This window comes from Schistocerca piceifrons, chromosome 6 (assembly GCF_021461385.2).
Source record: "Schistocerca piceifrons isolate TAMUIC-IGC-003096 chromosome 6, iqSchPice1.1, whole genome shotgun sequence".
NCBI lineage: Eukaryota > Metazoa > Arthropoda > Insecta > Orthoptera > Acrididae > Schistocerca > Schistocerca piceifrons.
Genome location: NC_060143.1, coordinates 466,257,702 through 466,285,616, shown reverse-complemented (window position 1 = coordinate 466,285,616; position 27,915 = coordinate 466,257,702). Strand labels below are relative to the sequence as shown.

Here is a 27,915-nt window from a genome sequence, read left to right as displayed (position 1 = left end):
GGACTTTGAGCGAGGGCGTATAGTGGGCATGCGGGAGGCCGGGTGGACGTACCGCCGAATTGCTCAACACGTGGGGCGTGAGGTCTCCACAGTACATCGATGTTGTCGCCAGTGGTCGGCGGAAGGGTCACGTGCCCGTCGACCTGGGACCGGACCGCAGCGACGCACGGATGCACGCCAAGACCGTAGGATCCTACGCAGTGCCGTAGGGGACCGCACCGCCACTTCCCAGCAAATTAGGGACACTGTTGCTCCTGGGGTATCGGCGAGGACCATTCGCAACCGTCTCCATGAAGCTGGGCTACGGTCCTGCACACCGTTAGGCCGTCTTCCGCTCACGCCCCAACATCGTGCAGCCCGCCTCCAGTGGTGTCGCGACAGGCGTGAATGGAGGGACGAATGGAGACGTGTCGTGTTCAGCGATGAGAGTCGCTTCTGCCTTGGTGCCAATGATGGTCGTATGCGTGTTTGGCGCCGTGCAGGTGAGCGCCACAATCAGGACTGCATACGACCGAGGCACACAGGGCCAACACCCGGCATCATGGTGTGGGGAGCGATCTCCTACACTGGCCGTACACCACTGGTGATCCTCGAGGGGACACTGAATAGTGCACGGTACATCCAAACCGTCATCGAACCCATCGTTCTACCATTCCTAGACCGGCAAGGGAACTTGCTGTTCCAACAGGACAATGCACGTCCGCATGTATCCCGTGCCACCCAACGTGCTCTAGAAGGTGTAAGTCAACTACCCTGGCCAGCAAAATCTCCGGATCTGTCCCCCATTGAGCATGTTTGGGACTGGATGAAGCGTCGTCTCACGCGGTCTGCACGTACAGCACGAACGCTGGTCCAACTGAGGCGCCAGGTGGAAATGGCATGGCAAGCCGTTCCACAGGACTACATCGAGCATCTCTACGATCGTCTCCATGGGAGAATAGCAGCCTGCATTGCTGCGAAAGGTGGATATACACTGTACTAGTGCCGACATTGTGCACGCTCTGTTGCCTGTGTCTATGTGCCTGTGGTTCTGTCAGTGTGATCATGTGATGTATCTGACCCCAGGAACGTGTCAATAAAGTTTCCCCTTCCTGGGACAATGAATTCACGGTGTTCTAATTTCAATTTCCATGAGTATATATATATATATATATATATATATATATATATATATATATATATATTTAGCGGATAGAGTACAGAACAGTAACATGAGGACCGTGCGCTCGAGTCCCAATCGAGAAAGGCCTACTAACACCGTCCACGAGGACTCTGGGTACCTTTTCAAGAAGGGATTGTAATTAAAGCATACAGAAATTCCGTTAGTGTCATTTCGACATTCGAGCAGCTTTCCTCAGCTGCTGGCGAATAATAAGTTCCCGTTGTTCAGCCTGTAAATCGTCAACTGTAAAATAACAAAAGAATCTTATATATGTTCTCGTGGACGCCTTGCACTAAGGTGACAAAAGTCATGAGATACCTCCTAATATTATGTCGGCGTTTCTTTTGCTCGGCGTAGTGCAGCATGGACTCCATAATTCCGAGTGTGTTTCCGGTGCAGGATATTGTGCACGAACTGAGCTCTCGATTATGACCCATAAATATTCGATGGGATTCATGTCGGGCGATCGAGGTGGCCAAACCATTCGTTAGAATTGTCGGGAATGTTTTTCAAACCAATCGCTAACAATTGTGGCTAGGTGACTTGATGCATTGGCATCCATAAAATTTCCATTGTTGGTTGGGAAACTGAAGTTCATGAATGCAAATGGTCTCCAAGCAGCAGAACATAATCATTTCCAGTCAATGATCGGTTCAGTTGGACCAGAGGGCCCAGTCCATTCCATGTAAACACAACGCACACAATTATGTTGCCACAACCAGCTAACACAGCGCCTTGTTGACAGCTTGGCTCCATGGCTCCGTGAGGTCTGCGCCACAATCGGAAATCGGGACTCATCTGTCCAGGTCACGTTTTTACAATTGTCTACGGTCCAACCGACATGGTCACGAGCCTAAGAGAGGAGCTGAAGGCGACGTAGTGCTGCTAGCAAAGGCACTCGCTTCAGTCGTCTGCTGCCTTAGTCCCTTAACGGCAAATTTCACCGCACTACCCTACAACGGTAAAATAAAAAAAATCTAATTTTACATACATAAGTTGTCGTGGATCATAAGGAAGCGCAAACCTACGTTTCTAGCATTTGCAGACTTGGAGAAAGCTTTTGACAATATTGACTGGAATACTCTCTTTCAAATTCTGAAGGTGGCAGGGGTAAAGTACAAGGAGCGAAAGGCTATTTACAATTTGTACAGAAACCAGATGGCAGTTATAAGAATCGAGGGGCATCAAAGGGAAGCAGTGGTTGGGAAGGGAGTGAGACAGGGTTGTAGCCTCTCCCCGATGTTATTCAATCTGTATATTGAGCAAGCAGTGAAAGAAACAAAAGAAAAATTGGTATTAAAATCCATGGAGAAGAAATAAAAACCTTGAGGTTCGCCGATGACATTGTAATTCTGTCAGAGACAGCAAAGGACTTGGAAGAGCAGTTGAACGAAATGGACAGTGTCTTGAAAGGAGGATATAAGATGAACATCAGCAAAAGCAAAACGAGGATAATGGAATGTAGTCGAATCAAGTCGGGTGATGCTGAGGGAATTAGATTAGGAATTGAGACACTTAAAGTAGTAAAGGAGTTTTGCTATTTGGGAAGCAAAATAACGGATGATGGTCGAAGTAGAGAGGATATAAAATGTAGACTGTCAGTGGCAAGGAAAGTGTTTCTGAAGAAGAGAAATTTGTTAACATCGAGTATAGATTTAAGTGTCAGGAAGTCGTTTTTGAAAGTATTTGTATGGAATGTAGCCATGTATGGAAGCGAAACATGGACAATAAATAGTTTGGACAAGAAGAGAATAGAAGCTTTTGAAATGTGGTGCTACAGAAGAATGCTGAAGATTAGATGGGTAGATCACATAACTAATGAGGAAGTATTGAATAGGATTGGGGAGAAGAGAAGTTTGTGGCACAACCTGACTAGAAGACGGGATCGGTTGGTAGGGCATGTTCTGAGGCATCAAGGGATCACCAATTTAGTATTGGAGGGCAGTGTGGAGGGTAAAAATCGTAGAGGGAGACCAAGAGATGAATACACTAAGCAGATTCAGAAGGAAGTAGGTTGCGGTAGGTACTGGGAGATGAAGAGGCTTGCACAGGACAGAGTAGCATGGAGAGCTGCATCAAACCAGTCTCAGTACTGAAGACCACAACAACAAGTTATCGTGGACACGTTATAATTCCTTCCTTGAAATTTATTTGCAGTGTAACATTTTCCTTTGTCTTTTCTTTCCATGACTTTCATGAAAATGTTAATAAATACAACGTACTGGACATTATTTCAGTTTATTTGCAGTATAAGTAACGTAAAAATTGGAAAGAAATTGATTCCACATTGGGACTCGAACACACGACCCTCGTCTTAGCATTGTGAAGTCTTGCTGCTGCGCCAAGCGCCGCTGCTTGATTATAGCTCGCCCGATCCGCGCCAAAATTTCTTTTCTTTTTTCTAACGCCTGGCCTTCAGGAGCTCACACTTACGTTGCTATCATTTCCAGCCAAACCCTGCAATCACCGTAAATTTGAACAGGCCCTCAAGGTACATCAGATGATATTAATGTCCAGTGGGGATTCTAGAACATTCTGTGTTTCCATAAAATGAAAAAAGGTCTCCCGTTTTTCTTATGCTGAAATGTGGAGTGTGACTACTCAAATGTCTTTCTCTTAGTAGGAGTATCCATGCACTCAAGCACTCCGTCTTCAGGCCACAAGTGGCCCACCGGGACCATCCAACCGCCGTGTCATCCTCAGCTGATGATGCGGATAGGAGGGGCGTGTGGTTAGCACACCGCTCTCCCGGTCGTTACGATGGTTTTCTTTGACCGGAGCCGCCACTATTCGGTCGAATAGCTCCTCAGTTGGCATCACGAGGCTGAGTGCACCCCGAAAAATGGCAACAGCGCATGGCGGCCCGGATGGTCACCCATCCAAGTGCCGGCCACGCCCAACAGCGCTTAACTTCGGTGACCTGACGGGAATCGGTGTATCCACTGCGGCAAGGCTGTTGCTAGGAGTATCTATGGCGAACATGAAATTTGTGCAAAGACAGTAGCTGTTTCTTGAAAACGAGGAAGAAAGGCTATTAATTCCCCTATGGCGTTCATCTCTTTACAAGCCGAATATCTGTGGATTTCTAGCAAATGATGTATGGAATTGTGAGTATGTCCAGCTGTTCGCATTTGGACGTTAAACTGAAAGTTTCCAACTTGAGCATATCTGGTTACTGCCAGTAAGAAGCAGAATGGCTAAGATCACCACAGTCTCGAAGAAAAGACAGCACAAGTATTAAAAGGTCGTTGGGTTAGTTTATCGAATCATTCGGATGTTGCAAAATATTGATAACAGCCTACTTCCATTTTAATTGTACACAGCGATCAGCATCGTGGACTACTTAATGAGTGCGTGCTGAAAAGTAATGCCTCCGAATCTTTGATGTAAAAACTCTTAAAGCTTCTTAAGCAGTACAAACTTTATTAAGATTATGCATTTTTATTCTTCGTGTCTACATATTTGCAGCCCGCTGCCACTTGTGTTCAGTGTCATCAATCATCCCCCCATACAATTCCGACGTGGCCTCATACGATTTTCATCTGTTTCCGAAACTTAAAAAAAAGAAAGAACCTCTGAGAACTTAAAAAAAACTTTGACTTCACTTTGGTAATGTTGATGTGGTGCAAGTAGAAGTGAGGTTGTGTCTTCGTCAACAAAGTCGAGTATTCTACAGTGACAGTATCAACAAATTGATCTGTCGTAGGGAGAAATGTGTAAATATGTAGGCGTGAAGAATAAAAATGAAGAATGGTAATTAAGTTTGTTTTATTTGAGGTTTTTAAGACTTTTCACAAAAAAAGTTCGGAGGTATTACTTTTCAGCACGCCCCCGTACATCTGTGTAGTATCTGAGCGAGTAGGTACTTGTTTTCAAAAGTTCATTGTTTCAGGAAAGTTGTGTGTTGGTTCTGCATTATTTAGGAAATTACGTAATGTAGTTTTCTGGTAGCGAGATATTTCTGAATACTTTGTCTAGAGCGTTATTTGGAAATTTGCCAGCTGGCTCCTTCTACAATAGAAAAGATACTGTTTCTTGCGAAACTTTCCACATGGGACCATGGCAGCATAAGTACCAGATGGTTATAATTAAAGTGCGGCTGCTCACAGAGGTCAAGTGTGAGCTGTAATTATCGTATGGCAGTGAAACTTGAGGAGATATGTTAATGAAATAATACGGAACCGATTACCACTGGAGAAAGATTAGTCCCAAATTTGTCAACCAAGTGCAAATTTGACGCTGTGAATGCAAGAAAGACGCTTAGAAATGTTACCTTTTAATAGCTTAAGAACGGGAGATGGGCAGAAAAGGTCAAACAAGTGAGAAAGGCATAATGTTAATTTTCTTATTAACCCTTATTGCTTGTCAGATGACAGCACAGATGTCATACAATGTTCGGCGCCAGATTTGCACATGTTGGTCAAAACCGAAACCGTTTTTTCTTCAGTACAAATCGGTTTCGCTCTAACACACTTGTATTCGTGTCGAGTTGTGCCGCCATACAAAAATTACAGCCCACACTGGACCTCCGTCAGTAGCTCACTTTAATTTTAGCCACCTGGTATGAAAACCGTACGTGAGAAAGACAGATCGGTTCTTGTTGTTCATTGGGTTTCCACAAAGTATGCACATTTCTCTACTTTGTTAAGATGCAGTGTCTGTAAATTATAGCAGTCTTCATTTCTTTGTAATGATATTCGAGTGGGGATATCAAATTGAACGTACGCTTATGCACAACTATACGTAAAGAGCATGAGAGATTTCGCTTCATTAATAATAAGAGTTCATCTACGAACGAGACTGCTTATAGAAGCTTTTACCAACAATGCACTAATAAGGAAAGTCAAGTGAATATAAAGAAATGCATGCTTTTCTTTACTTTATATGAATGTTTGAAAGCAATACTGCAGAATCGCATGTGGCAGACGTATGGGGAAAGACCCCTGATGTAACACGGAAAACGTATGTACACATGCATTTACATACATACTCTGCAAATAAGTGCATGGCGGAAGGTACTTCGCGAAATATTAGCGATTTTCTATCTTATTCCGTTGACGTACTGAGAGAGTGGAAATAAATGTCTACGTACACACCCTAATCTCTTACTTGATTCTCATGATCCTTACGCTGAATGCGGGATCCTGGAAGCCGATTTGTCGCACCGTTTTCTTGGATTACACAGTTTCTAAATTTATCCAACCGGGTTTCATGAGAACTGCTCGACTTTCTTCCAAGGATTCTCTTTTCATTTCCCATAGAATTAGTGTTAAACTTTCGTATGGGCTATGCCGCCCCGTTAGGATCCTAGCAGCGCGTGTCGTGTCGTTTGATGTTCGTTGTCATGTCCACTTCATAAGGATTCAAACGCCATGTCAATGCTTTAGAATCAGTTACACTGACGTCTTCCTCTACAGATGCTCTGCAGTTTCCCCGAACCTTCCCAATAAATTTGTCTTCCGTTCGCATTCCCTGATTTATTTTATATGGTCGCGTATTTCATATCGTGTCATACACCGAAATACGTACACTAGTCTTGTAATCGCAAACTGTCAGATTCTTTCTCGCCCTTAAAGGTATTATGTTGCATTTATTCACATTTAAAGGGAGCTACCATTTCTTTACGATCGTCCGTCGACGATACAGTGCCGAAGACAACAGCGTAGTGTGCTAAAAACTTTATAGTACATCTGCTAAGACATTCCGCATGATCGTACTTTAATGAGCAGGCGCCTGTGTTTTTACAGTGTCTGGCGCCTTTCGGAAATCCAGCAATACGGAATCCACCTGTTCACTTGAATGTGTTTGTAATATGTCCAAGAAAGCATTCTCAAAGGCAAAATCTGCTCGTGTTCTTAATCCCCCTTCTTATCGCTGTTGTTAAGACCAAGAAGATAAAATAAGAATAATGGCTGTCCACGCAGACGCACATCAACAGCCATTCCTCCCATATTCTTGTCGTAAACATGATTGGAGGGGGTTATTAATCTGACTGCACATCTGTTTCTTTTTTTTTTTTTTTTTTACCTTGCGGGATGCTTGGTTAACAGTGAGCTCACAGTATCATCAGCGTTACCATTGTCATAAAGAATTTTAAAATTGCTTTGGTCTACTCCATTCGTCTACGGAGAAGGCTGAAAACTGTGAACTTAATTTTTTGTGTCGTATTTTGTGTTGTACCTGCGCTTCACCGCAGATAGTTGGAAAATTACTTTTATTGGTAGATATGTGCATTCCACGGGAAATCTTTGACAAACTGCATACAGTAAACACGGACGGATCTTAATGAAAATGCTAAAATGGCTTACTCTTACGTCGAGCTCAGTCATGTACAGTTTTGCAGAAACCACAGAATTCGGGGTTAAACTGAAGTTTCTTTTGCAGGAAGTATATCACATTTCAGATTTTAGTATCGTATAGATTCCATCCCGTTTTTTTTAAATTATTAGTACTATCGTGACCAGTTTCGTTTCCCATCAATCATCTTCAGGTGTGATTGTAAATGGTACAAGAGTAACTCCTGCAACTCATCAGCAAAATTTGCACTCTTCTTCATAGGATAATAATATTTGCGACTTAGCATGTTAATTTTGTAGATGAATTGGTTGGGTTACTATTGTTAATATGTGCAGCCATTCTTCCGCGGTTGTTACTTCAAAATGTTATATTTAACGTGGTAAATACGAAAAGTTCCATTTTTTGCAAGTGTTTATTTTGTTTCTAACAAAACATGTTTTACCTACCCATACTAGGCATCATCAGTGTTTTTTATTTAACTGTTTTTCATGTATCCGAGTATTCGCCTGTAGACACTAGACACACAGTAGAGGTTTTCAACTGATGGGTCACATTTGTACAATTAACTACTCACAGCTTTTCCCATAGCATACTGTACTTAGCCGTGCTCGCTTGCTGTAGTGTGCAGTCAATTCAACAGCAAGTGAGCAAGGCCATGTGCAGTGTGCCCTGCAGATCATTCTGAATTAATTCTTTTTCGCCCATAGTTAAATATATTAATCAACGCTGTTTATGGTGATCTAGTTGGAAATTAATGGAAATAACCGTAGAAATGGACAGTTTCTCCATGACATGGCAAAAACTCTCCATCGGCCCTCAGACGGTGATGACGACCTCTGTGTGGAAGGTACACCATGCCTCAAACAAAAGATCCCTCTGGTCTACGACAGCTGGAAAGAGCGATGTTGTGTTCGTTCTGGTCACAGTGTAACAAAACAGCTGCGACACTTCGTCTCGTGTTTGTTACCCACGCAACACGCTAAGCGGCCAGGAAGTTATACCATCGAGCTCGGTGTGAGCTTGCAAATGCGAATCATAACTGTTTATATTGATATGCAGAATGGGTTTTACAGTCGTAAGCGTCTGTAGCGCAATAAATTGCAACAACAACAACAGCAAGATTTTGTGTGTGCGTGTACATGTGTGTGTGTGTGTGTGTGTGTGTGTGTGAACCGCTACAGTATAAAACAGTTTATTTACGATTGTCTTGTAACCTACAGATAATTACTGAAGAATGTCGTGTTCTTTTAAGAACAAAAAAATTGCTAGTAAACATCAGAAGACCTGACATTTGCAGGAAGACATCGCATATCTACTCTACAACGTGAATTTTTGTTCACCAAAGGTTCAGTCAAATCAATGAATGTGGAACGTAGGAGACCGGCATGGAAGGCGATATCTGCATTATTTAACACACCAATTACGCCACCACAACTGCAAGTAAAAACGACACAGACATGGCAATAAAACAACAAAAGCAGCAGAACTGTGTCCCAACACAGGGCAGCCAATTTCACGATTGTTGCTACATCTGAGCCACAAACGGCAAGAATCTTAAAACACATTCGCTTCTGAGACAAAAGTAATTACGTTCACAAAAATATTCATGCATTAGAAAGCCGAGTGAAGTGTAAGAATGTGCGAATCATTAGACTTCCTGCGTGTCAACGAAGTGACTTCCACCACAAGAACAAACAACAAAAGCAATATATGCTTCTCATGCAAGAAATGTGAGTTTATTTTCTCTTGCTTTCAGCTGATTGTAATGAAATTATACGCATATTCGAAAGTATTTCTTAACAAATAAGTTGTCGTTAATATAACTGAATCAGTGACTTTAGGCTGTTTTTACATTTTTTTCACTATCATTCACGTCTTCTGATAATTTACTAATGCTTAGAACGCAAAAATGTAATAACTGCTGTGTTAATTAAGTAGAGAAATAATTACAATGACGGTTCCTTTTTCGCCGCTTGGGGCGCTTGAGTCGTATCACCTGTCAGACCGTAATAATTTTTACAGTAGTGAGCGTCGCGGCTGAGTTATGTTAGACTGTGGTGCTGATCATGAGGGTACATTTGCAAGTTCTCGCGTCCTTTAGCCCGAGTGACCTCTTTCGAGCGCAGGACGCAATCTTCACGCATACTCGCGACAGTTAGTGCTCATCGCTGCTATAGTGCCAACAGGCGTCACGTGGTATCTTGATGATCAGCCACTAACTGGCCCGGCGCTGACCCCGTCTCGCAACGAATCGTTTCTCCGGAAGCTAATGAAGGCTGCCTTAACTTGTGGCATGTCTTTCGTACCTGTTCAAGCCCACCGCTGTTTCAGCCCGCTTGATTTTCTCACTTCTTTGGGCGGGATGTCGCCAGTCTTTCAATTAGTTTAATGAGTCATACTATGACCCTTGCCAGTGTCTTCATCTCAGAGATGTTCACTACATATTCCTGTTCTCCGCTTCTGCAGAGAACAACCTTATTTCGTAACAGTTCAATTGATTTTCAACAGTTAACACCACATCCCTGAAGCGCGTGTAAAACACCGACTGATACGCTTCCGACCTGACTGTAAGACAAGAGGTGCACAATATTGACTCAAAAAGGGCGAGTATGATATGAAAAAGGAGATATTGGGCGCTAGTACCACATCTAAAAATAAAATGAAACATGCATTGATGGAGAATGACAAGAAACAGGGAGAAGAAACAGAAGTCATATCTCTTTCCGCCCAAGGGAGCTGTAAACTACCTGTCGGAACATGGTCTGTATCCCACCTACGAGGGTCACTCCAAAAGAAATGAACACTATTTTTTTTTAAATCCATCTTTTATTCTACATATTTGAAAGTTTTACAGTGTGTAGATACATCCTTTAGGAACAAATATTTTCATTGAAGCTTCCTGGCAGATTAAAACTGTGTGCCGGACCGAGACTCGAACTAGAGACCTTTGCCATTCTGGGAATATTTTCATTTCTCCACATAATTTCCATCCCGCTCAACTGCCTTACGCCATCTTGGAACCAGCGCCTGTGTTCCCGAGCGGTAAAATTCTGGACCAACCTGTTGGAGCCCCCAGGGGCTCAGCATTCGTTTGCTGGGTACGGGCTTGGCGACCCCGGGGTTCCTGAGCTGGGGACTGGTAAGCGCCGCCAGTCCCCTGTCACCGTAACCTCTAAGCATACTTCAACGACCACCGTGCGGCGCGGCGGTGGAATGTTGTGTGTCTCAGGGAATGGGGATCTTGGCTTGACCGCCCGGGTCGCGAGGATGGAATACACCTCTATAAAAAACCCCTCAATCTCAAGGTGTGCTGCGCGCCGATGAGATGCATGGCTGTTGAGGTGGAACAGTCGTTAGCGGGCGACCTCTGGGGAGTCTGCCGCACCTCAGTTGTATAAGGCTTACCTAGGCATGCGGGGCTCTGTCTAGGTGGACTCCTAGTTCCCTAGCTGCTCGTGGGACCGAGATGGAACCCTCGAACTTTTCTTCTTCTCCCCCCAGCGGAAAGGGTGGGCCGCTGGTAGGTTCTAACACCCAATCTCACAAGAGGGCTCGTGTAGCCAGTCCTCCTGATTCAGGTAGTAGTAGTAACAGAACGCATGCTGCTTCGCAGAATGTGTTTCTTATAATTAAAAGAAAAGATGGGAGTTTCGACAAAGTTTCGCCATTTTACATCCAGAAAGGCTTAGAAGGTATTGCTGGTACATTAAAATCTGTAAAGCGCTTGCGAAATGGCACCTTGTTGGTTGAAACATCTAGCTTCCAGCAAGTCCAGAACCTTCAGAAGGCACAATTTCTTGGGGAGTTTGCGATTGAGACTGAATTTCACAACACCTTGAACTACAGCAAGGGTGTTGTGACTTGCCGAGATCTCGTTGATATTCCCCTAGACGAACTGAAGGCTGAATGGTCCCGGGAAGGAATTGTCGACGTGCAACACGTTATGAAACGGGTGGATGGTGCTCTCCTGAAATCTGACTCGTTCATCCTTACGTTTAACAGCACCAAATTGCCCGAGTATGTGAAGGCAGGTTTCCTACGTCTCAGTGTACGGCCTTATTACCCCAACCCCATGCGGTGTTTTAAGTGCCAACGCTTTGGACACACTACTCTCGGTTGTAAAGGGGAAGCCACTTGCGGGAAGTGTGGTAAAGCCGCCCATGAGGGAGTTGGTTGCTCCTCTCCTCCCAAGTGTGTCAACTGCTCTGGGGATCACCCTGTGTGGAGTAGGGAATGTAGAGTTTTCCTTGAGGAACGGAAGATCCAGGAACTTAAAACCACCAAACGCATCCCGTACGGTGAGGCAAAGAAAATTTACAAGTCCCTGCAGCCGCCCACGTTCGCTGCTTCCTTTTCTTCCGTTCTGAAACAGCCAGTCTTGAAAACTGATGCCGCTACACAAACGGAGGTTGCTACTGTCAGCACTAGCACCTGCGTTTGTCAATGTACGTGTGCTGCTGCTGTTCCTGTGAAGCCTGCTGCTCCTCCCCGGCCTTCTGACCGGGCCGTGGTCGCTGACGTTATGGAACCTCCTGCCCCTTCCCAGGTCCAGTCTTGTGCAATGCCCAGCGCTGCTACACCCCCTACTGCTTCTGAGGTTTTGGCTCCACTGCCACCTCTGGCCAGAAAATCGAAGCCCAAACCAAAGGTGAAGACTCGACCGCTCAAGGAGACTGAAGTTCTACAGTCTGCTGATGTTGATGTCGTTCTTTCTGACGTCTCTCTCGACTCCTCTTCAGAGGCGATGGAGGTTGATGTCAGACTGGGGCAATCATCTCGCCCCAAAACTGAGCCTCCACCTGTTGTGGCCTCTCCTCCCCGACAGAAAGTGCGACTGAAGGTCCTCCCACCCTGATCGATGGCTCCCATTATACAGTGGAACATGAATGGATTCCGGGCACATGTGGAGGAACTGCACCTCCTAGCACGGCAACGCCCCCTGTGCTTGTGTTTACAGGAAACACATCTAAAACCCTCTGATGCTCCTGTACTCAGGGGCTATACGTTGTATCGCAAAGATGACCTGACTGGAGACAGAGCCAAAGGCGGAGTCGCCGTGTTTGTCACTAATGACCACCACTCCTCTGCTCTCCCCCTGGATACTGACCTGCAAGCAGTTGCAGTTGCAATTCATTCCCGTCGAAGGCTTACTGTTTGCTCCCTTTATTTACCCCCTCTGGATGCAATGACCTTAGACGCTCTCACAGATCTTATCGACCAACTCCCGCGCCCCTTTCTCCTCCTGGGAGACTTCAATGCCCATCATGTCCTGTGGGGCTCCACTTCTCTTTGCGCTCGAGGTCGAATTTTGGAGAGCCTCCTCACATCTCAAGTGTTGTGCATCCTCAACACAGGTACTCCGACTCATTTCTCTACTGCTACAGGGTCATTCTCAGCCATTGACCTATCTTTCTGCTCTCCAACCCTCACCGACTCTGTTCACTGGGAGGTCATTGACGACCTTCATTCCAGCGATCACTTCCCCATCCTCATTCATCTCCTGGATGGTGTATTGCTGGAGCAGAGGCCGCCATCGTGGATGGTTGGCAGGGCTAACTGGCCTCTGTTCACTCGATTGGCTGTCTTTGAACGCCACAACAGCGTACAGGAATGGGTGGATCACATCACACTTGTGATCCATCATGCTGCTGACCTGTCCATGCCACAGTCTTCTGGCCCTCCTAAGCGGCGCCTTGTGCCTTGGTGGACGGAGGAGTGCCGTTCAGCCATCCGGGACAGGCGTGCGGCTCTTCGCCGATTTAAATGCCGCCCAACAGCAGTCAATCTTACCGCCTTTCGCATCGCGAGAGCCAGGGCACGCCGTGTCATTAAAGAGAGCAAGAAAAGGTCATGGCAGGAGTTCCTGGACTCCATCAACCGTTCCACTTGTTCCACAAAAGTATGGGAAGCCATCCGGAGGATTTCCGGTAAACGCAGCCGTCTACCAATAGCTGCAGTCCTGAACCAGGGATGCCTCCAAACAACACCCAGAGCCATTGCTCAGACGCTGGCAGAGCATTTTGCACAAAGTACTGCCACTGCAACCCAGGCTCCAGCATTTCGTCGCTACCGTGCGACTGTCGAACGAGCGAAGCTGGACTTTCGGTCGAACAATTCTGAGGCCTACAACTCCCCTTTCTCCATGTGGGAACTTGAATCGGCACTTACTGCGGCTTCTGACACCGCACCAGGTTACGACCGCATCCGGTACTCCATGCTTCGCCATCTGCCAGCGGCGTCAAAGGAAATCCTCCTCGAATGTTTTAATCTCATATGGCGGACGGGAGTTTTCCCCACCTCGTGGAGGGAGGCAATCCTCATCCCTCTCCTCAAACCAGGCAAGGACCGCACATGTCCCAGTAGTTATCGTAGTATTGCCTTGACAAGCTGTGTCGGAAAGACCCTGGAACGAATGGTTAACCGTCGTCTGGTCTGGCTGCTAGAGACCAGGCAGCTCCTTAGCCGCTTTCAGTGTGGATTCCGAAAATTTCGGTCCACAGTCGACAACCTGACACTCCTCGAGGCGGCTATTCAGCAGGCTTTCCTCCGTCAGCATCACTGTATCGGTATCTTCTTTGATATCAGCAAGGCATATGATACTACTTGGAGACACTGTATTCTTGCACAACTGCATCAATGGGGCTTTCGTGGCCGCCTCCCCATTTTCATTCGGTCTTTCCTGTCTCAGCGGTTTTTTCGGACCCGCGTTGGTAACACACTGTCTGATCGCTTTGAGCAGGAGAACGGTGTCCCCCAGGGCAGTGTTTTAAGCGTTACCCTCTTTGCCATAGCCATAAACAGTATAACGTCTACAGTGAGGAGTCCAGTACAGTGCTCCTTGTTTGTGGACGACTTTGCTGTTTTCTGTTCCTCCTCCAGTGTTGCAACCGTGAGCCGTCAGTTGCAGCTAACAGTGCGGCGGTTAGAGGAGTGGGCTGCAAAGACAGGTTTTCGGTTTTCTGCCGATAAGTGTGTTTGTGTTCCTTTTAATCGTTCTCGTCGTCTTTTTACTTTGCCTGCCTTGCATATGGGGGATGCTGTCCTACATTTTAGAGACGCAGTGCGGTTTCTGGGACTAATTTTTGACTCCAGGTTGTCATGGCTGCCACACCTACGTGACTTGAAAGCCAGATCCCTGAAGGCACTCAACATCCTCAAGTGCCTCAGCCACAGGTCTTGGGGCGCGGACAGGGCGCGTCTCCTTCAGTTTTATCGGGCTTTTGTGCGTTCGCGGCTGGACTATGGGTGCACAGTATATGGGTCAGCGAGGCCGTCTTATTTGCGGATCCTTGACACTGTCCACCATGCTGGGATTCGACTGGCCACGGGTGCTTATCGGACCAGTCCCATACCAAGTCTCTGTGCTGAGGCTGGCGAACCGCCACTTACCATCCGGCGGCAGCTCCTTCTGGTGCGCCAGGCTTGTAAGTTTCTTGCGGCTCCCAGCTCGCCTGCTCACCGCCTTGTTGCCCATCCACCTCTGGAACGCCTTTTTTCCCGCCGTCCCCGGGCTACGTTGCCGTTTGGGATCCGTGTGCAACGTGTTCTAGAGTCGCTTGGTGTGGAGTCTGTACAACCCCAAATCCAGGGTTTTAACCACCTGCCACCCTGGTTACTGAAGAGGCCCAGAGTGATTTTAGATTTATTGCAGTACAAGAGGGGTTGCACTCCTGCCACCGTTTTTCATGCAGCATTTTCTGCTGTTTTATCTGAGCACCACGACTATGTAGCGGTTTTTACGGATGGGTCGAAACAAGGGGATTCCGTTGGCTGCTCCGTTGTTTTTCCGGATCGTGTCCTTAAGGTCCGACTGCCTCCGCCTTTCACGGTCTTTGATGCAGAATTGTCTGCGATCTTGCGGGCGCTGGAGGAGATGAGACATTCTTCCTCTCCTAAATTTCTTGTCTGTTCCGATTCCCTCAGTGCCCTTCAATCATTGCACCATTTGTATCCGGCAGTTACAGTAGTCCAGACCATCCAGGATGCCCTCCTCCGACTACAGCGACTGGGGAAGGTTGTAGCTTTCTGCTGGGTTCCGGGGCATGTTGGCATTGCTGGGAATGAAGGGGCAGATCTCGCAGCCAAGGAAGCGTGTCTTGATCCACACGTATCTCAGTGTGCTATCCCCTTGCACGCACTCACCTTGCTGTTGAGCTCACGGGTCATGCGTCGGTGGGAGGATGAGTGGCTGGAAGTGACTGACAATAAGCTCCGTATAGTCAAGCCCACAACGCGTGTGTGGTGTACTTCCTTTCAGCCCCATCGACGGGACGAGGTTCTCCTCACTCGGCTTCGAATAGGCCACAGCCCTATGACGCATGGCTTCCTGCTCCGGCGGGAGGACCCTCCACTGTGTGGTGCTTGCGGCGTCCAGGTCACTGTGCGCCACGTTTTATTGGATTGCGTTTTATTTTCTGACCAGCGGGCCGCGGCTGCCTTGCCAGCGGACCTGCCAACTCTTTTAGGCAACACTCGGACGAATGTGGTTAAAGTTTTAAAGTTCTGTGCCATGTCGAATGTTTTTACAAAGATTTTAGGGAGGGGATTTTAACTTGTTTCCTGTGTGACAAGCTCGCCCATATTTTATGTAAGTGGCCAGACACTGACGGTTTCCTATGTCATTCTTGTCGCTATGTTATCCCTTACCTTAGGTTTTACCTTCTCAGGTCGTATTTTCCCTCTTTTCCTGCTTTGAGTGTGTTTTTCAGTTTTATTAGGTCTCTCCACATTCGTTCCTTTTACTGTGTGTCAGGGCGCTGATGACCTCGATGTTGAGCGCCCATAAACCCCAACACACACACACACACACACACACCAACCTGTTGGAGCCACTGTTTGGCAGCGTGCATAACAGAGTCATCATCTTCAAACCTTGTTCCACGAAGAGAGTCTTTCACTTTCCCAAAGAGATGATAGTCACATGGAGCCAGGTCAGGACTGTAAAGCGGGTGTTTGTGTTGTCCATCCGAGTTTTGTGATCGCTTCCATGGTTTTTTGACTGACATGTGGCCGTGCATTGTAGTCCTGCTTTTGCCGATGTGGTCGAACACGACTCAGTCGATCTTGAAGTTTCTCCACTGTCATCACATATGCATCAGAATTTATGGTGGTTCCACTTCGCATAGTGTCCACAAGCAAGAGTCATTCGGAATCGAAAAACACTGTAGCCAAACCTTTTCCAGCAGAAGCTGTGCTTTTGATTTTTTTTTTTTTTTTTCCTTGGGTGAATTTGCATGATGCCACTCCATAGATTGCCTCTTCGTCTCTGGTGAAAAATGATGGAGCCATGTTTCATCACCTGTCACAATTCTTCCAAGAAATTCATCTCCACCATTCTCGTACTGTTCCAAAAGTTCGCTACATACCGTTTTTGTTTCTTTGTGAGCCACTGTCAACATCCTGGGAACCCACCTGGCACAAACCTTTTTTAACGCCAACACTTTCAGTATTCTGCAAACAGTTTCTTCCCCTATCCCAACGTAGCGTTTCAATTCGTTCACTGTGATGCGTCTGCCAGTAGTCACCAATTCTTTAACTCTCTGCACATTGTCTGGAGTGTGTGCACTACGAATCCTGCCGTTGCGAGGACAATCCTCAATATTGCCGTGCCCGCTTTCATCACGTAACCTGCTTGCCCACCGACTAACTGTACTGCGATCGACAGCAGCATCTCCATACACCTTTTTCCACCTCTTGTGGATGTTTCCCACTGTCTCGTTTTCACAGTAAAGGAATTCTATGAGAGCACGTTGCTTCTGACGAGCGTAAAGTGTAGCAACCATCTTGAAGACATGCTGTGACGGTGCCACTCACGGGAACAGGTTGAACTAAGTTTGAAAACAAGCGGGAAGGATGTATCTACACGCTGTAAAACTTTCACACATGCATAATGAAAACTGTATTTTTACAAAAATAGTGTGCATTTCTTTTGGAATGACCCTCGTATGTACTGAAAATACCCCAACCCACCACACACACTTGTGAATGCAGAGCAATCGGCACCCCGGATCACATTATCTGGCAATGAGTCAGCAGTCTTGGTAATACGCCGGGCGGCTTACGAAATGCAAGGCTACATGGTGGAGAGAGAAAAGAAGAGGAGGCCATACGTCATGACGAGTCCGTAAGCACCGAGGAGATGAGCCTAGGGCAGCACTAGGAAGGATTTCCTGAGACCCAACAGCCATTTCGCAGTCTCAGCACTTCGGTTGCCGTGGTCGTACAGCACATGCGAATCCTAAGCTATGTCTCCATGCGCCAGAGGTTAACCCAGACAAAATGAGGAAATCTAGTTTTGCTTCTGATACCAAGAACAGTAGAGTAGAGTAGTGTAGTGTAGTGCAGTGGTGCATAGTCTAGTATTGTATAGTATAGTGTAATTTAGAATTATAAACTACAAAATATGTGACGTAGCTATGTCGTATAGTACAGTAGACCAGTAGTGTGTGCCTTCCGAATTCCGGATGAGCATATACCTACGTGGCATATGGCCAAAGAGTAGTTTGTAGATTCAGTTATTTTTTGTTTATTTCAGTAGATATTGTAATACATTTTTTCCTTAAACACCCTATCGCTGAGTTATATGAACATATTTGATATTTTATATTAAAATATTGCGTTTTATGCTCATATATACAAATTCATGTGCACCGTTTGGTCTGTTCTTGCAAGTAGGTAACAGGCTAAAAGAAAATAACAAATAGTATTTCACTTTCATGTTCTGTTCTGCAGACGTAAATTCTCAGAAATTTTAATTCTGAAGTTAGGGCCTAGTAGACCTTTCGCCCGAGGAATGGTATCTTTGCCTTTGCGAACCTGTTTCTTATGCCCCCTTGTTTTCGTTCTTCACGCATTATTTCGTTGCCAAAAGAAAGTCATTCGGGGGTGAGGACCAGAGGACACGCCTTGCTGAGCAGCTTCCGAGGCATCCTTCACTACGGTAGAGAGGGTCCTGGGGTCAGCAAACCGTTGTTAGCGTTCCACAACTTGCATCCGCTACTTCTCGTTCCAGTAGTTCAATCCGGCCTCGAGAGGTTGATTGCACTCCGTTCCAGTCCTGCCACTAGGAAAAATACCAATCTGTATCGGGATTGTACTAGATCATCTGCATTGCACGATGAGGCACTAATGGCTGAACTACGGAGGTGGGTACATTTTGCGTGCAAGGTGGTAGAATTCCTTCACTTCATCTCTACGTAGCCACAAATTTTGGTAAGTTTGTCGCTAATCTCGTTTCTGTCACTTCTCAATGATTTGGCTTTCTTTCTTTCTTTCTTTTTCTTTACTCTCGATCCATATTCAGTTATCATTAGCCTGTTCATTCCCTTCAACAGGTCCTGTAATTCTTCCTAGCATTCAGCGAGAACAGCAATGCCATCAGCGAATCTTACCAAGATACCTTTTCGAATTGTCACCTCGTTAATCGTAGTTTAATCCTACGCTGTAACATCCCCTAAGTCGGGTACTTTTTACGGTCGATTTCAGCCAGCTGACGAAAACTTGGGCATAACTCGTTTATTGGTGTGGATGGACGATCTATCTTACTGAAATTGCATCGCCATTGGTAGATAAAGTATTCTCCCTTCATTCCACACACCGATGACTCTCATTACCGCTAGGGCTGAACATCTCTCTGTGCTGTTTTAAATAATTATTATACTAGATAATTACCCGTCGTTTCCAGGTTGTTTATCCCATCATTAGATAGGGAAAGGAATGAAATCGGTGCATATTTTGGAAACGGTTCACTATGTATTCACATCCGCTGCGCTAACTTTATGCAAGCATATTAGCATAGGCAAAGGGTATTCTTCGTTAAAAGATGTCTACTACTACTAAACATAGGATCTGATTTGAAGAATAAATTTCTGAGAATATACGTTACGAACACGGAAGTGTATCATGGACGGTGGTAAAACCAAAAGAGAAGAGAATCGAAATGTTTTGAGAAGTGGTGTCACAGAAAATCCCTCAAGAATCGGAGGTGAATACATGGAAAACACGGACTAGAAGAATGAACTGGATAATAGGGTGTGGGTTAAGTCAGGGAATAACTTCGATGATACCAGAGCGAGCCGCATAGGGCAAAAATACCAAAGCCGACCAGAGGCTGGAATATGTCCAAAGCATAATCGAGGTCGTTGAGTGCAAGTTTCGATTTTATAGAGAATAATCTTCGGCACTGACACGTTTCTTGCCTTGCATTTATCGTGAATCTGTCGTCCAGCCCAAAGGGCACACTGACATAAAAAAAAAAAGAAAAATTCAGGTGACGCCTGTCTAAGAAGGGTAAGAGACCGGTCCCGCAGAATTACAGGTCAGTAACCTCAACATCGTTTTGCTGCTGAATTCTTGACTATGTTCCAAGTTCGACTACATAAAATATCCTTCAGGCAGAAAGCTTCTGTCCACAAATCAGCGCGGATTTAGAAAGCATCGCTGGTGCGAAACTCAGCTTGCCTATTTCTCTCACGATATTCTGCGAACAGTGAACGAAGGGCGAGAGACATTCCTAGATTTTTGTTGCCACAGCGCCCCATTGCTGACTGTTAACGAAGGTTCGAGCACATGGAATAGACTTTCAGATGTACATCTACAGTTATACTCCGCAAGTCACCCAACGGTGATTGGCTTGAAAACTTCTTAAGAGATAAAACTCCAGTACCTTGTCATGGACGGCAAATGTTCATCAGAGACAAGATTATCGCCAGGAGTTCTCCAGGCAAATCTCATAGGACTCCTCTTGTTGAGGACAGGGTCAGCAACCGTCTGCGACTGTTTGCTCATGACGCTGTAATGGCGGGAAATTGTCGTCGTTGAGTGATTGCAAGAGGACATAGGATGACTTAGACAGAATTTCTATTTTGTGTGACAAATGGTAGCTTGCTCCAAGCATAGATAAATCAGAGTTAGTGCAGATGATTAAGAAAAGCAATCCCGTAGTGTTCGAATACAGTATTAATTCAGTACTGCTTACCACACTGACTTCGATTAAATATCTAGGCGTAACGTTGCAAAGCGATATTAAATAAAACGAGCACGTAAGGTTGGCAGTAGCAGGAGAGAGGTTGATATCGGTATATTGGGAAAATTCTACGAAAGTTGTAACTCCTCTATAAAGGAAATCGCATATAGAACACAAGTGCGACCCATTCTCGAGTACTGCTCCATTGTTAGGGTCTGTACCAAGTCGGATTAAAGGCAGACATCGAAGCAATTCGGAGGCTTGCTGCTAGGTTTATTACCGGCAGGTTCACCCAACACGCGAGTATTACATAGATGCTTCATGAACTCAAATGGAAATGCGTGGGATGAAGACGACATTGTTTTCAGGAAGCGCTAATGAGATATACACTCCTGGAAATTGAAATAAGAACACCGTGAATTCATTGTCCCAGGAAGGGGAAACTTTATTGACACATTCCTGGGGTCAGATACATCACATGATCACACTGACAGAACCACAGGCACATAGACACAGGCAACAGAGCATGCACAATGTCGGCACTAGTACAGTGTATATCCACCTTTCGCAGCAATGCAGGCTGCTATTCTCCCATGGAGACGATCGTAGATATGCTGGATGTAGTCCTGTGGAACGGCTTGCCATGCCATTTCCACCTGGCGCCTCAGTTGGACCAGCGTTCGTGCTGAACGTGCAGACCGCGTGAGACGACGCTTCGTCCAGTCCCAAACATGCTCAATGGGGGACAGATCCGGAGATCTTGCTGGCCAGGGTAGTTGACGTACACCTTCTAGAGCACGTTGGGTGGCACGGGATACATGCGGACGTGCATTGTCCTGTTGGAACAGCAAGTTCCCTTGCCGGTCTAGGAATGGTAGAACGATGGGTTCGATAACGGTTTGGATGTACCGTGCACTATTCAGTGTCCCCTCGACGATCACCAGTGGTGTACGGCCAGTGTAGGAGATCGCTCCCCACACCATGATGCCGGGTGTTGGCCCTGTGTGCCTCGGTCGTATGCAGTCCTGATTGTGGCGCTCACCTGCACGGCGCCAAACACGCATACGACCATCATTGGCACCAAGGCAGAAGCGACTCTCATCGCTGAAGACGACACGTCTCCATTCGTCCCTCCATTCACGCCTGTCGCGACACCACTGGAGGCGGGCTGCACGATGTTTGGGCGTGAGCGGAAGACGGCCTAACGGTGTGCGGGACCGTAGCCCAGCTTCATGGAGACGGTTGCGAATGGTCCTCGCCGATACCCCAGGAGCAACAGTGTCCCTAATTTGCTGGGAAGTGGCGGTGCGGTCCCCTACGGCACTGCGTAGGATCCTACGGTCTTGGCGTGCATCCGTGCGTCGCTGCGGTCCGGTCCCAGGTCGACGGGCACGTGCACCTTCCGCCGACCACTGGCGACAACATCGATGTACTGTGGAGACCTCACGCCCCACGTGTTGAGCAATTCGGCGGTACGTCCACCCGGCCTCCCGCATGCCCACTATACGCCCTCGCTCAAAGTCCGTCAACTCCACATACGCTTCACGTCCACGCTGTCGCGGCATGCTACCAGTGTTAAAGACTGCGATGGAGGTCCGTATGCCACGGCAAACTGGCTGACACTGACGGCGGCGGTGCACAAATGCTGCGCAGCTAGCGCCATTCGACGGCGAACACCGCGGTTCCTGGTGTGTCCGCTGTGCCGTGCATGTGATCATTGCTTGTACAGCCCTCTCGCAGTATCCGGAGCAAGTATGGTGGGTCTGACACACCGTTGTCAATCTGTTCTTTTTTCCATTTCCAGGAGTGTATTAAAGAGGCATTTGCAGCTGCCTGCAGAAAGATTCTACTGCCGCCATCGTACATTTCGCCTAAGATCTAAGAAGACAAGGTAAGAGAAATTAGGACTTGTAAAGCTAGTAATGGTGCAATCTAGCCTCCTCCGTACATCCTATGGCGACTTGCGAAGTACGTATATAAAATTTGATGAGAGGAAGTCGTGGCGAATCGTGTCAAAGCAGTCTTGATGACCCCAAGGGACTATATCCTGATCGTGCACGGTAACATTACGCTGAGGTGTCAAATGTCGTGGATTACCTCCTAATTTCGAGTCGGGTCTTCTGCCCGTCGCAGTATAATTGACGTGGCGTGGACTCAAGAAGTCGTTGGAAGTCACCCGCACAAATATCGAGTCATACCGCCTCTACCGCCGTCCGCAATTGCGAAAGTGTTGCCGGTGCAGGATTTTGTGCGCGAATTGACTTCTCGATTACGTTGCATAAACGTTCGATGGGTTTATGGCGGTCGATCTGGGTGGGCAGATCATTCGCTGGAATTGTCCAAGTTGTTCTTCAAGCACATAGGCCATTGTCACTCATAAAAATTCCATCGTCCTTCGGAAAAGCCGGCCTGGGTGGCCGAGCGGTTCTAGGCGCTACAGTCAGGAACCGCGTAACCGCTTCCGTCGTAGGTTCGAATCCCACCTCGGGCATGGATGTGTGTGATGTCCTTAGGTTAGTTAGGTTTAAGTAGTTCTAAGTTCTAGGGGACTGATGACCTCAGCAGTTGAGTCCCATAGTGCTCAGAACCATTTGAACCTTCGGGCAAATGAAGTCCATGAATGGCTGCAAATGGTCTTCAGGTAGCCGAAGACAACCATTTCCAGTCAATGACCTGTTCAATTGGGCCAGAGGACTCAGTCCATTGCGTATAAACACAGCCCACGCCATTACGTGGCAGCTTGCACAGTGCTTGTTGACAACTTACGTCTGCACCACACTCAGCTCTTAGCAACCGAAATCGGGACTCAACTGACTAGGCCACTGTTTTCCATTCCTCTAGGGTCCATCCGATATGGGCACGAGCCCAGGAGAGGCGCTGCAGGCGATGTCTTACTTTTAGCAAAGACACTCGCGTCGGTCGTCTGCTACCGTAGCCCATTAATGCCAGATTTACCCGCACTGTCCCAACGGATACGTTCGGCATTGATTTCCGCGGTTATTTCACGCAGTGTTGCTTGTCACAAATCTACGCAAACACCGCTGCTCTCAACCTTCAGTGATGGCCGTCAGCCACTGCGTTGTCCGTGGTGAGAGGTAATATCTGAAATCTCTTATTCTCGGACCACTCTTGACGCTGTGCATCTCGAAATATTGAATTCCCTAACGATTTCCGAAGTGGAATGACCCATCTCCAGCTACCATTCAGCATTCAAAGTCTGTTAATTGGCATCGTGTGGCAGTAATAAAGTTGGAAACCTTTTCACATGAACCACCTCAGTACAAATGACAGCTCCAGCAATGCCCTGCCCTTTTATACCACGTGAAGTTGATACTACCACCATCCGCATAGGGGCATATCGCTATCCCACCACTTTTGTCATCTCAGTGTAGGCTGTGTGAGACGGTGCCACACCAACGTGCCCAGAGGCCATTGTGAATGCCAAGTTTAGTCTTTATTAGTTTTACATGTGCACTGTCTCTCCCATACTTCATATTTTTTCTCCGGGATATCGTGATGACGAGACATCGCAACCTAATAAGTAGAGCGTTTGGGCGTGGTCGTGCAGACTACCTGTCCACGCGTTCAGGTTCCAGCGAGACCGCACCGAGTCAGCTGTCGGCGGAACACGCGTCGGCGATAACCGTTCCGCAACCCCGTGTAGATAAGCCGGGCTCTGGCGCGGGAGGACTGACCGCCAGTCACTGCCCTCGCACACTGTAGCCTCGTGCTCAGTTGCGCGAGGTCTCCGTGACGTCACCTCTTACGTCACGCAGTGTACGGGCGCCTCTTCGCGTCTTGTCGCGCTCTCGCTGCGTGTGGTGGTTGCGGAAATGATTGCACCAGTACAACCGGTTCCATCCAGTTGCTCTCAAACCATCTAATTACTTCCCGCTTATTTTCTATTGGCACCGTGCAGTTGACTCGGTGACACACTAAACATTAGTCAGCTTCAGCCTAATTATGTCCATTATCGTCAGGTGGAAGGCTGCATTGCGTCCACACGAAGTTGTTTGGATACAGCTGCCCACACACTACGGTGCCGATGCAAATCTCTTCATTTCTGCATAACTACAGCAACCTACATCCATCTCTACTGACTTACTATAGTCAGGCCTTAGTCTTCCTCAGTAATTACGAAATAGACGATTCCTTGACGCCTCAGGACGTCGATCGAGTGATTCCACAGTCTCATCGGCATCCTAACTTGATTCCTGGCGATCCAGACCATTATCGACATTTATACTCCGCAAGTGGCGGAGGGTACTTTGTGTACAAGTGTCACTTCCTCCTCCTGTTCCAGTTGCGAATAGTTCGCGGGAAGAACGATTGCTGGTAAGCCTACGTGTAGGCTCGAATCTCTCTAATTTTATCTTTATGGTCTTTTCGCGAAATTTACGTAGAAAAAAGTAATACATTGTTTGACTCATTAAGGAAACTACGCCCTGAGAACTTCAACAATAAACGCTAACGTGATACAGAACGGATCGCTTGCGGCGTCTGCCATGGAATTGACTAAGCATCTCCGTGGCGCTTTCGCTCTCACTAAATGAACCTGTAACAAAACGTGTTGCTCTTCTTTGGATCTTCTCTGTTTCCCTTATCAGTCCTGTAACGTACGGACGCAATATTCCAGTACTGGTCTAAGAATGTTTTGTAAGTTATCCCTTTCTCGATAGACTAAATTTTCTGAGGACTCTTCCAATGACTCTTTCTGGCATCTATCTTACTCGCGACAGGTTAAGCATACTACTAGATATTTTACGAAGTAAATGGTTCAGAAATGGTTCAAATGGCTCTGAGCACTATGGGACTTAACTTCTGAGGTCATCAGTCCCCTAGAACTTAGAACTACTTAAACCTAACTAACCTAAGGACATCACACACATCCATGCCCGAGGCAGGACTCGAACCTGCGACCGTAGCAGTCGCGCTTAGAACCGCTCGGCCACACCGGCCGGCTAAGTAAATGCTTCCACTGATTGTTCAGCAATTTTGTAATCATATGGTAAATTGTCTTTCTGTATTTGTATTCGCAGTACATTGCATTAGTTTATGTTGAGAGTTAATTGCCAATCCGTGCTGTCCTCCTGCATTTCGGTACAATTTTCTATCGTCGTCACGTTTCTGTATGCAACAGCATCAACCCCGAACATCTTCATGAAACTTCGGACGTTATCTACTAGGTCACTCATATATATTGGAAATTAATGGTGCCTTAACACTCTCCTGGGGCACGCCGGAAGTTACTTTTACGTCTGAAGACTACTCTCCGTTCAGAATGACATGGCGTGTTCTGTTCGCTCGAAACTTTACTCAGATGGTCGGGTATTCCATACGCTCGTATTTTGTTCATTAGACGGCAGTGAGAAACTGTGTCCAATGCCTTTTGGAAGTCAAGGAACACGGTATCTACCTGGACGTCTGTATGTACTGCTTTCAGTGCCCCGTGGGCAAACAGAGTGACCTGGGCTTCGCACGATCGTTGTTTTCTGAACCCATGTTGGTTCCCGCAGAGGAGATTTTCGGTCTCTAGACATATGCTAAAGACTTAACCTGTTATGAAATGCGCTGCCTCTCTTTGTAATCAGTCGAACAAGACTTTGTAAGCTACCTCTTTCGTAATGGATTACTCTTCTTCAATATTCTGTCAGTGAATCAGTCTGGCGCATACGTTACCTGCGATATGTTACCAATCGCCGCCTGTGGGTCCTCCCGCAACGTACTCATGTGAGAACATTGTCATTTGACAATAAAGAAGTCCAGTAGCGAAATGCGTTCGTTTACCCGAGTTCAGATTTTTCGGATGTTACAGTGGCATGGCAAATTTCTTACTTGGTGACGAAAAGGTGCTACCTGTCAGTTACGATATGCTACTGCAATAAAGTAAAGCACATATGTAGCTACCGTACACTGTATAGTTCCGAAGATATAATCAATATGCAGGTTCAGCTTTAACGGTCGGTCGTCGAGGGCGTAAGCGCATTGGTAGCAGTAGCTTTAGTAGTATTCATGATTATAAAACTTTCCTTATCACGGTCTTGTTTTATATTGTCGACATAGCAACCCAAAGATATTCACTTTCTGTCAAGTTTCCACAGCAATTGATCTTTGGTCCTAATAACAGTTGATGTTGGACTAGTTAATGATTTTTCACTAAAAAGAAACCCCACACTCAAGAAGTTTCACTTTTAAAGAATAATTGGCTTTTGGACTAATTAAAGCTAACACTTTTCCATAATTAGTATGACTTTCCACTTTAAAACTGCCTGTAACGTAACTTAACAATATTCAGCGACTTTGGCATAGTGGTCCGCCGCAGCTGTGCTTCAAGTACAAAGATAATCTTTGTCTGTTGATTTACAACTGTCACTTGAAAACTTATTTCGTTCGTAATTTGATAAACCTTCGTTTCTGCAATGTTATGTATTTAGATTCATCTTTTGTATGCCTGCTAAAGAAAATCTCAGCATCCTAGTCGCCGTGAGGTGTAGTCCATAAAATATTACGTCCGTGCATTCAATATTCCAAAGACAGCATTATCCGTTTCATTAAGCTCACTTCAACTTTAAAAAATCAGCTTCACTTGATTCACAATATATTCCACTCTGACTCAGTTCGTAACAATTATCCTCATATAAACTTTTCGACTGAACACTTCAGAATTAATAACTTCACTTTTTATCCACTTCATTACAGTGAAATCACACAGCTATAAATAGCCACGTATCAAACATTAACAACGTCGATGAGTAAGTTTGCACCAACTCGTGACTAAAGCTGAACATGAACTCTTTCGATCTTCACAGTATCAATTCCATACAAAATCTTTTTTCAGTTTGTAACATTCTTCCTTTTTCCCATTATTACTACGGCAAGGTTGGGAGAGTCGCTTCGGGACGCCTTCTTTGGAACTCGACCGTCGTTGTCATGTTCCTGATGGCCGTTAACGCTGTGACAACGGGAAGACATTTCCTTCCGCTACTGCCACACCCCGGCTCGTATCATGAAACACAAATAAACACAAACATTTCTTCCAATATTACAGTTGAAACAACAAAACATAATATTCGTTTTACCATCTCTAAACATTATAACAAACCTACAGCTACTTACATTCCATGTGTCACGTGCGGAAACAGATTGGTGGTACGGCGCTCCAAACGCTTTATCATCACAATGTTTTTATGTTTTTAATCCTTTAAGTACTTTACTTTTCTTCACAGCTAAGAAGAACTTTATTAAAGCCTTGAAACTTGCTAAGGAATCTGTGCGCTGGAGGTCGATCAGAGCAAGTACAAAATATTAATAATAATAATAATAATCGCGTCGCCGTCATCGTCTGCCTCGTTTCCGCACAGACACTTCGAATTCCGAGCCGATGGAATGTATTAGATGAAGATGTATTTTTGCTCAGGCCTTTCGATTTCAGTCCGTTACACCAAAAATGCTAGTCAGCCACAAAAATCTGTTCATTGCACCACGACGACTT

General features: G+C 46.1%; 1 protein-coding gene and 1 pseudogene across 1 annotated transcript in view; one reads left to right on the top strand and one right to left on the bottom strand.

The window, feature by feature from the left end:
• LOC124802423 (glycogen phosphorylase) overlaps positions 1-27,915 on the top strand; it is a 166,584-nt gene that overhangs the window by 14,631 nt on the left and 124,038 nt on the right. The window lies entirely within an intron of this gene.
• LOC124803884 lies at positions 4,006-4,123 on the bottom strand (annotated as a pseudogene).